This window comes from Dasypus novemcinctus, chromosome 22, assembly GCF_030445035.2.
Source record: "Dasypus novemcinctus isolate mDasNov1 chromosome 22, mDasNov1.1.hap2, whole genome shotgun sequence".
NCBI classification, from domain to species: domain Eukaryota; kingdom Metazoa; phylum Chordata; class Mammalia; order Cingulata; family Dasypodidae; genus Dasypus; species Dasypus novemcinctus.
The window spans coordinates 53898523-53915972 of record NC_080694.1 but is presented as its reverse complement, the minus strand read 5'-3'; the positions used below and the strand labels follow the sequence as shown (position 1 = coordinate 53915972).

At 46.1% G+C, this 17450-nt stretch overlaps 1 pseudogene; it reads left to right on the top strand.

Moving 5' to 3' along the window:
• Positions 1-237: 237 nt before the first annotated feature.
• LOC101434215 (large ribosomal subunit protein uL23-like) lies at positions 238-821 on the top strand (annotated as a pseudogene).
• The last annotated feature ends 16629 nt before the right edge of the window (positions 822-17450 follow it).

Sequence of the window (17450 nt, the reverse complement as noted above, 5' to 3'; positions counted from 1 at the left end):
GGATTATGATTTACACTAGAATTCTGCTTTGCATTTTAAAATGTGAGTTGGAGAGTTTTTTAGTAATCATTGCTTGCCCCATATTAAAAGGGGAAATGACATTAGAAATAATTTCTAATGCATATCCAATTACCTATTATTTTAAGGGTCTGACTAAAGACATGATTTAAAAATCAAATTGATAACTCAACATTTGTTATTAATCATATAATTAAATTAGATTGCCTTTCCACGAAGATGGTGCCGAAAGCGAAGAAGGAAGTGCCTGCCCCTCAAAACCAAAGCCAAAGCCAAAGCTTTGGAAACCAAGAAGGCAGTACTGAAAGGTATCCACAGCCACAAAAAAAAGAGAAGATCTGCACGTCACCCACTTTCCGGAGGCCCAAGACGCTGCATCTCAGGAGACAGCTCAAATATCCTTGGAAAAGCACCCCCAGGAGAGACAAGCTTGGCCACTATTCCATTGTCAAGTTCCCCCTGACCACTGAGTTTGCCAGGAAGAAGATTGAAGACAACAACCTACTTATGTTCATTGTGGATGTCAAGGCCAACAAGCACCAGATCAGGCAAGCTGTGAAGAAGCTGTATGACCTTGACATAGCCAAGGTCAACACCCTGATCAGGCCTGATGGAGAGAAGAAGGCGTATGTTCCACTGGCTCTTGACTATGGTGCTTTGGATGGTGCCAACAATATTGGGATCATCTAAACTGAGTCCAATTGACTAATTCTAAATATGTAAGTTTTTTGACCATGAAAAAAAAAAAATTTGCTCATCCTGACTTTGTATTTTGCTTGATATAGTTTTACTAAATAGGGATTTTCAAGGGTAATCCAATATTGTTAATGCAATGATTATACTGGTTCAGGGTTATGCATCTAAAGAGCAAAAAAAAAAAAATTGAACTGATTAGGAGTTTTATCTAATTACACTGGTCCATTAAAAAATACTGTATCCCATAGGTCTGCTAACACCTAACATATTTGCTGGAAATTTAAAAGCTCCCTACCTTTCTCCTCTTTCATCCTGTAAGGCATGGTGTATCAAAGGAGCTTGTATTGCAAGTTTTTACAAGATGGTTTTACCAGCCCTCTCTTTAAATCTCTTCTGCAGGAGTCATTTCCCTCTTTCAAAGGGTAACTATATTTATGATTTGGGCCATGAGCCTCTGGGGACACTTGGAGTTACTTTAAGGAGTTCTTAAATCCATATTTATACCAAGTTTTATCAAAGACATATTGCACGACAAACTAATGTATGGCATGCCCTACTATTTTTGAAATGTAAGTAGCTGTTGTAATAATAAATACAAAATATGCTGCTTTCAGAGTAGATTTTGGGTTTTTCAATCAACAGATTCTACAACAAAACTCCTATTATTAGGTTAAAATGGTTTCTCATGTTGGAAAAATTGGGGAACTACTAGAAAGTAGATGTGGAAAGTGTCACCGATATGGCAAGCTTCCATTGCAACTAAAGTTCCTTGTGGGGCCTCTGAACTCTCCAGGTTCAAAGGAGTAATTCAATGCTAAGAATGAATCATGCTTATGTAACACACTGGTAACAAAAGTTTAGAACATTAGGATTCTGGAAAAAAAAAAAAGGAGCATATTCAAATAAACTGCTAATATAGAGTCTTTGAGTTTGGTGTGTGTGTTTTTTTTTTTTTAGTGTTCTCAAGTTACCACACTGTAGCTAAGTAAGCAGATGACAGCTGACTGTGGAAGTCTATAAATTCATTTTAATCAAGCTCGAAGCCAGTCCTGGTCCTCTGAATCATAAGGAAGGAGAGGACTCAATAAAATATGCCCAACTCTGCCCCATTTTCCAGGCTGCGCTACCCTTCTCCCACCTCAGGATCAATGCCAGGTGAGGAAAATGGGAGCCGAGCCTGGAAGCAGATGTTCTGGAAAGTACCGAGGCGAAGTTGTGAGGAGACCAGGCCCGAGTGTTAAAATATGACAATCACTAATTAGCAGTGCCCACAACCGTGGTCAAGAGGCCGCCCCTATCACTCAGACACATTTGAGCATAAAGCACAGGGGGACGAGGTGGCATTTCTAACCATAATCCCGAAGTGGTCTCCAACCAGGAAAAGGTCGATTTACACTGTCAGCAGGCAAATAAGTCCATGCGTTTTACACACTCCGCAGAAGATTTTATTGTTTCGCAACAATTATCGTTCCCTTTCATGTCTCAACATTCTGGGTCTCAGAAGAGAAGGGAATTGGGACTGTCACCCTTCTGCTAGGCAGCAGTTTATGGCCGGACAGGTGCAAATGCCGTATCTAATCTCTCCCCAGGGTCTGTTGTGTAGCAGCTGCAGCAGTGGGAGGGAGCCAGGGAGTTATTAAATATCAAGGAAGTGTCTGTGCCAATAATGTCCCACTTCAGGGTGGTAAGCGATATTTATAAATTGTTTTTCGTTTAGAAAGGGTGACACCGGTCAATGGGGGAAAAGCCATGCTTTGTGAGATGCCAGCCATGGGGGCGAGGACAGAGTGACTTTCTCCCAAGTCCGAAGGGAAATTTGGGACCCTCGTTCCGGCTGTTTCCTTTTTGGCACGGTGACTCCTACAGTTGCCAGAGCTTTGAAGTTGACTTTCATTCCTGCCACTGGTTCCCCTTGATTGTGGGTAGGCTACGCAGGCACTCAGAGACAAAGGATATTCACCCGAAAAAACAAAAACTTGCCTTAATCCCTCATTCATGCCCCAGGATATCAGCAAGGTTATTCGAGTTTGGGATAAAGTAAAATGAAACCTCAAAGAGAGAAGGGAAAGATAAAAAGAAGGTATGTGTTAATGATTTAAATGGGCTGCCCCAAGGCAACAAAAACACGCGCTGTGAAGTCAGAGCGTGAGTAAGCTGCGTTCTACGGCTTCCTGGATACCGGAGTTGGGACAAGGTATCTGGGCCCCAATTTTCTTATCTGTTGAATGAGAAGTTGATCATTGTAGGAGTCCTTTCAGTTTTACAAATCTATGAAATATATCCTGAATATATACTACACACCCAGAACGGGGGTAGGCATTCTCTCAAGCACCAAGGCAGTAAGACACAATCGATATGATGTAATAAGGGAGGCAAAACGAGCACAGGTAAAACAATTACTTACCGATGTGAAACTTTTTATGAAGTAAGATAGTAATGTAAAAATAATCAGCCAGGGGGATGGTTTAGGATACGCAGTAAGATCCTGTCCTTAACTCTGTTTTGTTCAGGGTCTCTCCCTCCCCACTAGACATTTACAAGAGAATATAGATGGCATCTGCAGCGGATAGGAATTGCATTTTTGAAATGTATCAGAAACTTGATGACAGAGATTTAACCAAACAGGGGCTATTTTGTCCAAAGAAAAGAGAGTCTTGGAGGTACACAGCCAAGGGCTGGTGTGGCAGCTCCACAATGGCATCTTGTCCCGGGCTACTTTTCTCTCCATCGTTCTTAGAATATGGCGTTCACTCTCATGAGTCTTTAATAATTTTTCCTGGAAGCCCACCCAGTGACTTCTGCTTTCATCTCCTTGGCCAGAGTTGTGTCACATGACCGTCCCTAACTGCGAGTGATTCTGGGAGATAAAGCTATGAATGCATTGCTGCAATTGAACCAAATCAAGGATTTTTCAGTAAGGCAGAAGATGATAATGGATAATGGGTATGAAATTCACAATGGCTGTCACAAAGATTCACAGATCACACAGGCTGGGAGGACAACACAAGGAATGATGGAGCCTGAGCTCCAAGGGATTTCAGAAGATGGAGTAATAAAATGACTCTAACATGTGGAATTCAATAGGTTTAAATTAAATTAATTTCTTACCCTTGAATCTAGGAATTAAGCTCTCCACAGTCAGAATGGAGGGAAATGTTTCTTAATGGCACTCCATAAAAATATTTACTAATTTCAATCAACCATGAGTAACAGCAGCAATCAAAATAATATCTAGTGTTTCTTGAATGTTTTACCATAGTTATCTCATTTAATTCTCACAGCAAATCTCTGAGGTATATCTATTATTGTTATTATAATGCCATTTTATTTTTGGAAAGCTGAGAATTACTGGACAAATGCCCCCATTTCTAGTAAGTGGGTGGTCCAGGGGTTCAAATGCCAGAGGCTTTACTATTTACCTTTATATTATACTATCTCCTAAGGAAACATGATCTCTTGTCTACAAAGGCTAATTCGGTTTTGGACTGCTTCAATAGTATCGTGAAGCTTTTGTCTAAAAAGGTGATGGCCTCTGTCTTTTCTGATCAGAACACATATGCAACCCTGCTCTTAATTCTTTTTTTTTTTTTAAATTTTCTCCCTTTCCTCCTCTTTGTCTGCTCTCTGTGTCCATTCGCTGTGTGTTCTTCTGCATCTGCTTGCATTATCTGGCAGCACTGGGAAACTGAGTCTCTCTTGTTGCGTCATCTTGCTGTATGAGCTCTCTGTGTGTGTGGCGCCACCTCTGGACCGGCTGCGCTTTTTTCACGCAGGGCAGCTCTCCTTGTGGGTTGCACTCCTTGTGTGTGGGGCAGCACTGCGCACGGGTCAGCTCCCCACACAGGTCAGGAGGCCCTGGGGATTGAACCCTGGACCCTCCATGTGGTAGATGGACGCTCTATAATTTGAGCCATGTCCACTTCCCTTAATTCTTAAATCCACACTCAGACAGGAATTGTTAGCATCTTCTTACCCCACACCACCTCTGCCTCAGTCTCAGAGGATGAGATGGGTGCTCAAGCTAATGATTCAGCCTTCACTTGGTCCCATCTCTTCTTCATCTCCTCTGGCGTCTTGCTCCATCAGTTGACCTTTGATTTCCTTTCTTTCCCACTCACTGCAATAAAAAATGAGGAAAAAAGGGATAGCAGGTCTACAACACAAAATTTCCCATTTTACTACTTGTGTTAGTCAGCCAAAGGGGTGCTGAAGCAAAATACTAGAAATGGGTTGATTTCTATAAAGGGTATTTATTTGGGGTAGGAGTTTACAGATACCAGGCCATAAAGCCTAAGTTACTTCCCTCACCAAAGTCTATTTGGAGCAAGATGGCTGCCGACGTCTGTGAGGGGTCAGGCTTCCTAGGTCCCTACGTTCCTGGGGCTTGCTTTTCTCTGGGTTTAAGGTTCCTTTCTTCCTGGGGCTTGCTTTTCTCTGGGTTCAAGATTCCTTTTTTCCTGGGGCTGGCTTCTCTTTCCTCTGTGAGCTGACTTCCCAGGGATCCAGCTTAAGTCTTCAGCATCAAGCTCCAACATCAAAACTCCAACTTCAGAAACCCTCAACTCTGTCCTTTGCCATGCCTTTTATCTGTGAGTCTCCACCCACCAAGGGGTGGGGACTCAATGCCCTACTGGCATAAGAGGTTTACATAATTACTTAATCAAGTAAATCTATGAATCCAAATTAATCTAATATGCCCAGAAGAAAAGATCAGTTTACAAACATAATCCAGTATTTCTTTTTGGAATTCATCAATAATATCAAACTGCTACACCACTTTTCATGTGTACCCAACTTACTTTCTATTGATTCTTTTTTACCCAGACAATATATTCATTCAAGAATTTTCCATCCTAAATAAATACTCCCACCAAACCTCATTTGTAGAAATGTGCACCTTTCTAACAACTGCTTCTAATGAGTCTTTGTTAAACACATTTCTTAAGATGCTCTCTCTGTGTAGAATGTCCCAGAAATCACAAAAGACAAATCCTTCTTCATAGGTAGCCATCTTCGTGAGTCAGAGAAGCTTACAAACTGGCTGCTTCTATCTCAAAGACTGCTTATTTATCTGAGGTGCATTAAGAAACATTCATAACTACGTTATGAAGCCTAGTTTTCACAAACATGTTTTCCTACTAAACCCATTTGACTCTTAATTCACTAGGAAACTCTGTTAACATAAACCTGCATGATTTTATTGGCTCTTTACTCGTTTTCTCATTATATTACTTTCAAAGCTGAGTTCTGCTCTTTTACACCTAGGAAATCATTTCGGTAGCTGTACAGGTATTTCACTAATCACGGAAACAGGAGCATATTGAATGAATAGAATTACTCAAAAATGTAAAGACTACTCCTAACTCGTATTTTAAAATAGAACTTCCAACTTTAAAAAGCACATTCACGTGCATTAACCAGCTGCATGCATTACTCGCAAAAGTTTTTCATTCCCAGGTTAAAACAAGCCTGAGCTAGAGAAGGGAAGTGATTTGCTCGCTGTCAACTACCTCCTAGTTTAAACAGCCCTCCCCGCCTCCGCCCCCGTGCATGACCAGGCACTTGTTTACTTTCATCTCTGCCCACTGTTAGTTTCCATGCCCCAAGTGAGAGGAGGGAGGGAGGAAGGAGAGAGAGGCAGGGAGGGAGGGAGAAGCAGCCAGATTGACCATTAGAATGAAATGGAGTAAGAAGCTAATGACACATGGAAAGCACTCAACGAGCTTATGCAGATGCTAGAAGAAGCCCCACATTATAAACAAACAAAAAACTGGCGCCACTGTGTATTTCTTCAAAAATAGACTGCCTTTTACAATCAACTTTTAAAAGCTAATAACCTTTCTGTAATGTAGACGAACAACAAGCATCATACCCTGTTTTTTTAAACTACACTTGCCTCCGCTTTCATGTATTTTTACCAAATAACATGGTTCAGAAGAGCTACGGCTCAGTGTTAAACAGACCTAAGGAAAAAGAATGGCCTTTCAGTGTTCCACAGGTAAAAGAAACAGTTTAGGAGAATATTTTATTAAACATGTTTTCATGGAGGGATCAAATAGCAGGCAATTATTTTGTAATTGCCTTCCAGCCCCTTTCTATGTAATTGTTCATTTGGTTATATGTGCCTTACAAATTAGTGCCCCCAAAGATCTAAAAAAAAAATTACACAGAACATGGTGATTATCCTTAGAGTTACATAGTTTCTCAAAGGGTAATTGCCATTTAATTTGCTAGGTCTGAATTCATATCGTGACCTCCCTGTAATCATGTACTTACAAAGTGACTTGCATGGCTGTTGGGCCTCAAAAGATTGTGCATGGCGAAAGTAAAGTGTGGGGAAGTGCTTAGGACTGTTGCAAGTCCAAGGTAGTGTGGCGGCGGCCTGAGTTCACTCCTGCTCCCTGCTTATACCAGCTCTCAGTAAGCATTGTTGACTGCATATACCCCTGCAGGTGCCTTGGTTTTCCTCACCCCAGCTTCAGAGGGAGAGGAAAGTTTTTATCCAATCAAAAGACCACTCCCTTTTAAAACCTTCGCTAGGTTTCTTAAATAATCAAATGGAGAGAAAGAGAAAGTCTCAATTTTTAAAAATCAAGAACAATTTTTTAAAAAATCATTCATATAAGAAGTAAAAGTACATTGTTTGAGGGAAGCAGATGTGGCTCAAGCAGTTGGGCACCTGCCTACCACATGGGAGGCCCTGGGTTTGGTTCCCGGTGCCTCCTAATGAAGATGGGCAAGACGGTGAGCTGACGCAACAGGATGACGCAACAAAGAGACACAGCGAGGAAACACAATGAGAGATGCCACAAGCAGGGAACGGAGGTGGCTCGAGTGATTGGGCGCCTCCCTCCCACATGGGAGGTCCCAGGTCCAGTTCCCAATATCTCCTAAGAAAAAGAAGATGAACAGAGAGCAGACAGTGAGTACAAACAATGAGGGGTGGGGGGAAGTACACAGTTTGAGAGGGAGAGCAAGAGTCAGGAGTCCACCTAAGGTCTTCAGACATCAGAGAAAAGTGTTTAGTATGAAGTCCACCCTGAATGTATAGGCGTTATAAAGTGATATGGCTTCTGAGGCAGGGGTGAGGGTGGTGGAGGGTGAGAGGTGTCAGAGTGATTCTTTCAGCCCAGACAGTGGTGTGCTGGAGGCAATCCTACTGGCTTTTGAGAGCCAGTTGTTAAATATTTGGGGATGTTGCGAGCAGGTCGTTAAACTATTGGAATCTTCAAATCTGCCACGGCAGGAGAATTTACACCACAGAAATTGGCAAATAACACAAGCCAGTGTTTTCCTTTATACCCGCCTGCCCCCTACCCCCTAGAGCAGGGGTTCTTAACCTTTTTTGTACCCCGGACCCCATACTAAGTCCACACCATACTGGGTGGTATTTAATAAATCCATCACACCCGCACCAACACGTCCCCACAAGAATATTGTTTGTTTGAATTTCAGTTCAAGCTCACAAACCCCTTGTTAAGAACCCCTGCCCTAGAGCCAATTTACCAGCACATAACTAAGCCCAAATATCATTAAAGGAACACAAAAGCCAGTTATTTGGCAATTTTTATGGGACAGGGTTGCCCTACTTACCAACTCTTAGACTTCCCCTAAGCAACTCCAAGTCTAATTTCTCTTTTCCTTCTTTCTCTTGGCCCCTCCAACTATTACAAGTAAACACTAATTCGTAGGAAGCCCATATTTGAATATAAGTAGTTAAGAGCCCAGGATTTGAATTTGAACCCTGATTAGATACACCCGGTTTCCAATCCCCAGGCCACTTTTACCACGTGTGTGATTCGGGCAATACCTCTTCATGCTTTGATTCTCCCATTTGTGAAAAGGGCATGATATTTCTTATCTAATGGAATTGGGGGAAATAATAACAGAATCTTCCTCACAGGGTTGATGGAAGGATTAAGTGAGTTATTACACACGAAGCACTTAGAACTTTCTCTGACCAATAGAGATCGGCTATACATATGTTTGCTGTATTTATTAGTAGGAAGATATGAGCACGCTGGCACGTTATAGAAGAAAATGATCTTTGTGTCTATTCTTTTTCACAGTGCTGTTATTATGCAAACATTACTAGAGATACAGAATGGGTATGTGGGTTGAAACACCTTTTTCGGCAGGCATTGGAAGCTGATGTCTCCGGGAGTGAACCCTTAGCTCTGGAAGTCAGTGAGCCCTCCCTGGTAGGTAGGGGGGTGTAGGCCAGGGGCCCTCAACCTGCGAAGGAAGCAGGGCAAGGAGAACGGAGTGGTCTTTCTCTGAACTCACAGAACTTACCCCCTGTACCGCTCAGTCTACAATCACCGGGATACAACGTGAGTCTGCGCTGCATTTCGGTGCTTATTTAACTCTAGCAGGGCCATGTGTTGCGCCAGGCGGGTTGGAAATGTCATCATGCCTTTTCCTGCTTTGTGTCCCCGCTCACACAGGAGGAGCTCAGCAAATACCTTGTGTTCACTGGGGATTTTGTTTCCACTGAGGGTACCAGGGTGCTCGGGCCGTCCCTCCTTGCTCTTTTGGGGTTGGGTGGGGCGATCCCGTGGCACCCCTTCTCAGCTGTTTCTCTGCCCTCTCCCTATGGCAGTGGCCCTGATTTCAATACCGCTGACTTAGCACGGAAGCCAAAAGGATGGGACAGAAGCTGTGGGACCCAGTCCCCGGGGCATGCCCGAGCCGAAGGCAAAGGGGGAGAGGAGGCGACGGCTCGGCTGGTGGCCCGTCGAGGGGGCAGGCGTCACACGCCAGCTCCTTGGCCTGCGTGGGCTCTTTGCCTGAAGTTCAATCTCATTACCAGAGGACTTCTGAGCTCTGAAGAACATCTCAGCAGAGGTGGAGTCCAATGCCCACAAGTGAGAGCCCATTCATGAATGAGGCTGTGTGACGCGGGTGAGGGGCATGGCTGTAAGATTTGCATGCGGGGACCCCTTACTACTGGGTATGGTTTATAGTTCGGTTTCTCTCAAATCTCTGAAATCGTGCTGAAGCCACGTCTGTCCATAGCCCCTGGCTGAATCGCGATGCTCTGCTCTCTTGGATTACAGAATTTATACCAAAACAACCTGATTTGCAGTGTTTGCCTATGTCGGTGGGCGAATACCACCACGCTGGCTGATGTCAGCTGCCATGGTTTAGTGTCCAGCTTGCAAAATTCCTGAATATTTAACAATCCTGTTTTTTGAGATGGCCCTCGCACACCACTGATTATCCGTACATATAATAGGAGGGCTTCTGGGTGAGTTTGGGCGATCTCTGCTCTCTTGCACTATTTTTTTTTTTTAGGTACTGGGGCCCAGGGATTGAGCCTGGGACCCCCTATGGGGGAAGCCGGGGCTCAACCACTGAGCCACATTGGCTCCCCTGAGTTGGTGTTTTCTTCGTTTTGCTTGCTGTTTTTTTTTTTTTCCAGGCGGCACCGGGAACCAGACCCGGGGCCTCCCTTGTGGGAAGTGGATCAACCACTCGAGCCACATTTTATCTCCTCTCTTGCACCTTTATTTTTAATTTTTTCTAGCTCTTTTATTTATTTATTTATTTATTTTATTTCTCTTCTCTCCCCTCCCCCGTTGTCTGCTCTCTGTATCCCTTCGCTGTGTGTTCTTCCATGTCTGCTTGTATTCTTGTCAGTGGCACCCGGAATCTGTATCTCTTTTTGTTGCATCATCTTGCTGCATCAGCTCTCTGTATGTGTGGTACCATTCCTGGGCAGGCTGTAGTTTTTTTCACATGGGGCGGCTCTCCTTACGGGCTCACTCCTTGCGCATGGGGCTCCCCTACATGGGAGACACCCCTGCGTGGCAGGGCACTCCTTGTGCGCATCAGCACTGCGCATGGGCCAGCTCACCACACAGGTCAGGAGGCCCTGGGTTTGAACCCTGGACCTCCCATGTGGTAGGTGGGCACCCTGTCCTTTGGGCCAAATCTGCTTCCCCCACTTGCACCTTTATTTACCCAGGACTGTAGCAAGACAACCTTTTTGAACTTCAGTTTTCTCCCTCATCTGTAAACCAAAAAAGTTGAAAGAATCAATTGCCTTCACTTTTTTTCCCGAAAGGTTTATATAATGTGACAATTTGTATGAAGCAGTATTTTTTCCCTTAAAGTGGGAAATACTTTTGAGAGGAAACATTCAGTTTCAAGTTTAATGACATTAAGTAAATATAGTCATCTCTTCCCCTCCTCAGCCCTTTATCTCACTGAGGCTCTTCTTGAACTTGCCTTCTTATGGGGTAATGGTTGAAGCAGACAGTCAAAGTCACTTTGCAGTTTCACCTTGCAAGTATTTTGATTTTCTAAGGCAGAAGTTCTTAATCTAAAATATTTAATACAATTAGTTTCCTTTGTATTCCTATTTTATTACATGCATATAAAAGTATTAATGTGGGAAGCAGACTTGGTCCAGTGGTTAGGGCGTCCGTCTACCACATGGGAGGTCCGCGGTTCAAACCTGGGCCTCCTTGACCCGTGTGGAGCTGGGCCATGCGCAGTGCTGATGCGCGCAAGCAGTGTCGTGCCACGCAGGGGTGTCCCCCGCGTAGGGGAGCCCCAAGCACAAGGAGTGCACCCCTGTAAGGAGAGCCACCCCATGCGAAGAAAGTATAGCCTGCCCAGGAATGGGGCTGCACACACAGAGAGCTGACACAACAAGATGACACAACAAAAGGAGACACAGATTCCCATGCCGCTGACAACAACAGAAGCGGACAAAGAAGAAGACACAGCAAATAGACACAGAGAACAGACAACCGGGAGGGAGCGGTGGCGGGGAAGGGGAGAGAAATAAGTAAAAAATCTTGAAAAAAAAAGACACCATCAGAAATGCTTTCTAAAAAAAAAAAAGCATTAATGAGGAGTGATCCTTAGACTTCACAGGACTGTCAAAGACTTGCGTGGCAAAAAAAAAAAAAAGTGTGTGTGAGCATCAGATGGAGAGTTCCGGAGGATGGAGGAAGAGAGCTTTCCCCCATCTGTGCTGCTGACAGAATCCTAGCAAAGGCACTGGGGGCCACCAACCTCACTAACCTCACTCTCCAGAATGCAAAGCTGGTGATGTGCTTATTCTGAGTAAATATGAATGAAATTAACTAAAATTTCTTATTAGCCATTAACTACACATAGGGTTTTGGTGGACTTCCTTTCCCAAAGCACGCCACCCATCCCCGCCCCCCTATTTTGTTCTTTGCCATATCTTTAAGTCAATGCTTACCATTGAGAGTTAGCATTCTTTCTGTCATTTATTTTTTATTTTTATTTTTTTAAAAATTCATTTATTTATTTAAATCCCCCCTCCCCCCCCAGTTGTCTGTTCTCTGTGTCTATTTGCTGCGTCTTGTTTCTTTGTCCACTTCTGTTGTCGTCAGCGCACGGGAAGTATGGGCGGCGCCATTCCTGGGCAGGCCGCACTTCCTTTCGCGCTGGGCAGCGCTCCTTATGGGGTGCACTCCCTGCGCGTGGGGCTCCCCTATGCGGGGGACACCCCTGCGTGGCAGGGCACTCCTTGAGTGCATCAGCACTGTGCATGGGCCAGCTCCACACGGGTCAAGGAGGCCCGGGGTTTGAACTGTGGACCTCCCGTGTGGTAGACGGACACCCTAACCACTGGGCCAAGTCTGTTTCCCTCTTTCAATCATTTAGAAGCACGCTCTTTCAGAATAATCTAGAATGAAAGAAAAGCTTATATTGAAACCTACTGCATCTTGGAAACTTGGATGTCTGTGAGCTTTCTCCTCTAACAAGGAGATGTTGTTTAGCACTCTCATTTTTTTTTCTTCAGATTTACTTATTTCTCTTTGTTTTTGCATTTGCTGTGTCTGTTTTTGTGTGCTCATCTTCCTTTTAGGAGGCAGTGGGAACTGAACCTGGGACCTCCTGTGTGGGAGGAAGGTACCTAATCACTTGAGCCACCTCTGCTCCCTGCTTTGTTGTATCTTTCATTCTGTTTTCCTCCTTGTGTCTCTTGTTGCATCATCTCGTTGCTTCAGCTCTCTGTCTTGTTCATCTTTTTTAGGAGGCACTGGGAACCAAACCCAGGACCTCTCATGTGGTAAGTGGGAGCTCACTCACTTGAGCCACATCCACTTCCCACTCCCTCATTCTTATAACAAACAGTGAGGACCACCCACTTGCCAGGCAGAGGCCTTGAGGCCAAACATGCCACATTCCTACCCTCAGAGAGCTTGCAAGTTCACTGAGGGGGACACTACGCAAACAAAAAGCACCAGCAGCAGGTGCTCAGTGCTACAGAGAAGAAGGGCAATGAGTGGTGGAAGGTGTGACTGCAACTTGTGGCTAGACAGTCCCCTCTTTTTTTGTTTTATTGATGAATGACATTTACTTTTTTTTAGATTTATTTTTATTTACTTTCTTTTTCTTTATTTATCATCCCCTCCTCCAGATGGCTCTCTCATCTGTCTGCTCACTGTCTGCTTGTTCTCTCCAAGAGGCACCGGGAACCAAACCCGGGACCTCCCATGTGAGAGGCGAGTGCCCAGTGGCCTGAGCCACATCCACTCCCCTTGGGCTGTGGCGTCCGCTGGCTTGTGGCATCTGCTTGTCATGGCAGGGGCGGAGTCTAGCTCGTCTTCTCTTAGGAAGCACCAGGACCCGAACCTAGGACCTCCCATGTGGTAGAAGGCACTCAAGGGTTTGAACCACATCAGCTTCCCTGGATTTCCTCTTTTATAATCATTTCCTTTTCATCGATTTGCACAGAATTTTATCAGTAAAGATAAATAAATGCATGGACTCTTCATTTTTTCTTCCTCATATGCAACTAGAACATATACAGTGTGTCTGAACCACAAATTCACATGAGCAAAAAGTAATACATTGCATTATTTACCAGTGGCCTCCATCCTGGTACACAGTAGGATTTTTTTTTTTTAGATTTATTTTTATTTTTTCCCTCCCCTTCCCCCCATTGTCTGTTCTTTGTGTCAGTTCACTGTGTGTTTTCCTGTGTCCGCTTGCAGTCTTGTCATGTGGGACTGGGAATCTGTGTTTCTTTTTGTTGCGTCATCTTGCTGCGTCAGCTCTCTGTGTGTGCTGCGTCAGCTCTCTGTGTGTGCGGCGTCACTCCTGGGCCGGCTGTGCTTTCTGCACATGGGGCGGCTCTCCTTGTGGAGCGCACTCCTTGCACGTGGGGCTCCCGTATGTGGGGGACACCCCTGCGTGGCAGGGCACTCCTTGCGCACATCAGCACTGCACATGGGCCAGCTCAGCACACGGGTCAGGAGGCCCTGGGTTTGAACCCTGGACCCTCCATATGGGAGGCGGATGCCCTATCCATTCAGCCACAACCGCTTCCCTTGTAGGATTTTAAAAACACCCCTGGGCCACTTCTTGGTGGGGGCATATCTGTGAGAAACCATGAGCCAACAGGATACCCTTAGCAGGGTGAGAGGTGCTGCCACGAGCCTCCTGCTCTGGCACCCACACTGAGCACTGTCACTCAAGGCACCTCTTCCAGGTGCTTCCAGCCAAGCCTCACCCGCCTCTGTTTGGAGGTCAGCCTTCAGGGCACAGGACCTGGCCCATGACGAAGCAGGAGAGGCGGGCCCCCTAGAGGAACTCCTTACCTCTCCGAAATGATTTCCCACCTGGAGAGTTGAGCCCTGAAATTCCACAGTTAGACAGCCATACCTCTGTGGGAAGCGTAATTTTCTTCAAAAATACCCGTGCCCCTGAGAAGTTACTGGTCATTCCTACTATTTTGTGAAGGAGTTTATGGGCTCATTTCCCGATCGGAGCTTTTGAAAGCCGGGAGCAAGGCAAATTTATAAGATTATTGGATTCGACCATTACGAGCTGAAAGGGCAGAGGAAGAGAGGGCCTAGGTTTGGCTCTCAGCTCACACCCACAAATCTGCCAACTCAAAGCAGGCCCCGTCCTTTATCGAAATGTCACTTCATAGTCACAGGAATTCCATAATTACACGAGTGATGCGCTTTCATCCATTGACCTCTCTTCTGTCTAGAAAATTCCCTCTTCAAGAAAACCCAAATGAGAAGCAAACAGAGGAATACAATTCCTAAGACAGAAATGGGGGGGGGGACCCTTAAAAAGTGACCAGTGCGGGCCAACGCTGCAATCCTCTCCGTGCTGTTCATGCAGGCTGCACACGTCCTGCTGGCTTGGGACCCCAAGCCCTTGTCCTCAGAGGAGCAGGACACAATTGCTCTGCAGAGCACTTAGCACGTCCCAAGGGCTCTGTTAGTGTCGAGGATACGAGCCGATCTTCCAAGGGTGTCTCCTCAGAGGAAGGTGCTATGCAAGTACAAGTACTGTTATTCTTTTAGTGCAAATTTATAATTGACTCTCTGTTAAATATTTCAGCAAGCGAGATTAATTCAGTATGATTGCCATCATTAAACAAATGCCTGATAATGACTGCTTCCTCATTTTAGCATTTCTCAAACCACTGGGGTAATCCCATAGAAGGCTTTCGCGCCTTTGTCACATTAATGGGGCTGCACAGCCCAGGGGTCACAACAGAGCATGCATGCCGCGAAATTTCTAGAAACCGGACCACAATCGAAGGCTACTGCTGGACGACTTGATCTCTGAGCTTTTCCCATTGCCATGGCCATTCCGTTAGGTGCAATTTGCATCCAAGTAGCTTAAGACAATTTCTATCAAACAAAGAGGATGCTTTTGCAACCAAAACACGGGAAGAGAGGTTCCTGGCCAGGTTTTCTGATGCTGAAACTCATGCAAAAGAAGAGCCAGGGACGGCTTGAGCCTGTTTTCCCACGGGCACGGCCACCCTGAGAATTCACCTGCCATCTCAGCCAGCAGGACCGAAATAGTTAAGTCCCGCCGGCCGTGAGTTAAAACCTCTGCCCGAGAGCAGCAGCGCAGTTCCAGACGTGGCTGCCAGGTGTGGGCCCGGGAAGGCTGCCCTCCCCACGCCGCTCTCCCTGCTCCAGTCCTGTCCGCGGCCACCTAGCAAGCTGGCCTCCTCCTGCAAAGGACACGGGCTGCACACACCCTGTGAGTCAGCTGACTGCTGAGCCGGAGCTGCTGCAGTCTGCGCCATCCCAAGCGCCTGAATTTCCAGCTCCTGCAGTTTTCTGGTCCTGCTGCGGCAAAAGCCAAGCGGCGGAGCTTTCCAGCCTTACTTTCCTGCTCCCACGTACCAGTTCTTAACCCAAGCAGCATTTGCCTTTGCTTAGCCGGGAGCCCAGATGCAGAATGAAGGCACATGGTGTGAATTTTCAGCCAAGCAGGTACTGCTCGGTGCCTGGAGGCCACACAGCCTCGGATGGAGACCAGCTGGTGGGACACCAGCTAGGAGGAGTTTGGGGGGGGGACTCCCCCGACCCCACGGCTCTAACCTGCATGAATAAAAGTCTAGGACCCTGGAGACGAGGCTTGTCCTGATTTGCCTGGCTGGGGCCTGCAACCTGGGTCTGCGGCTGTGACAATCTCCCAGCTCGCCTGAAAGCTGGTCACAGAGGCTGGCGCAAGATCCCTGCTCCTGGGCTAGGACCAGCTTTCCCGGAGAAGCCAGACCCCCCTGTCCTAAAGCAGTCCCAAGTCCTCCCTGGATGCAGCTGTGGACCAGCAGCGACACACCAGCCATCAAGTGGAGAACTTCTGGGATTGCAGCCGGGGGCCGGTGGCGCCTGGGAGAAGGACACTGTCTAATTTCGGGGGTCCGATGGCCTCTTCTTCTTTCCCTAAGTTATGGGGCTCGCTTGGTATACAGTTGTCTGGATTCGCCTGCCTCCCGGCAGTCCTGGTCTGCTCTGGCTGGCGACGAGGGCGCCAGGGTGCCTGCGGTAGCACGACGCTCTGCAGCTGGGACGGGTCACCCTGGCAACAGAGGAGGACGCAGGAAAAAGCACCCCGTTTATCTCCTCCTGCGGCGTGAGCGGAACATGGCTCTGCCTCGCCGGGATGCCCTCCTCGTTGCGCGCGCGTGTGTGTTGTGAGTTGTGTGTGCGTGCCTTCGTTCATCTCATCCAAGAGCCCAACGTGTCACCGAGGATGCGGCTTCTAATGATTTGGGGGAAAAAAAGAGCCCGTGGAGATGCGATTTGAGACAGCAGCCCGTTTAGGTTATTGCCACTTTGAAACACTCGGTTTGGGAAGCCAAGCCCTAAGGGACAAGCTCGGGTAACCGAAAAAAGATAAAGAAAATAAAAATGACAAGCATAATGGAGGCTCTGTGAAAGACCTGTCAGAGCATCCGTTCACGGATGGCAATTTCGCCAGGCTGGGACTGAATAATTCATAGACTGAAATTACCCTGCTTTCACCTTTCCATTTAAACCGGCATGATCTGAATCTCTAATAAATTTTCAAGATAAAGTAAAATGCCAATTCGAGTCTGAAGAGCTTTGAAAACCAGATGCCACATCCTGTCTCCTTGGGTATCTTTCACAATTATCCTGTGAGAGCGGCACTTCATCACGAAGCACCATTACCAGGGAAAATTACTGTGATTACAATAGCAGCAATAGAATGCCATCCAAAGAGCTCTAATTTACCTAATTTGCTAAGACTGTGTGGTTCCCGTGCCCATTGTGTTCTCCGTGCCTGGCATCTGTGGATCTATCTCACACAGGACAAAAGTGCCGCAGCATGGGCACCACCTAAACTCCGAAAATCTCCTGGGTTAAAATGTCTCCTTCCTTGGGATTGCGATTTTGTGTTTTGTGTGAGTGTGTTCCCAATGCCTGTTGCGGGAAAATGGTGAGCCTCTCATGGATTGGGTT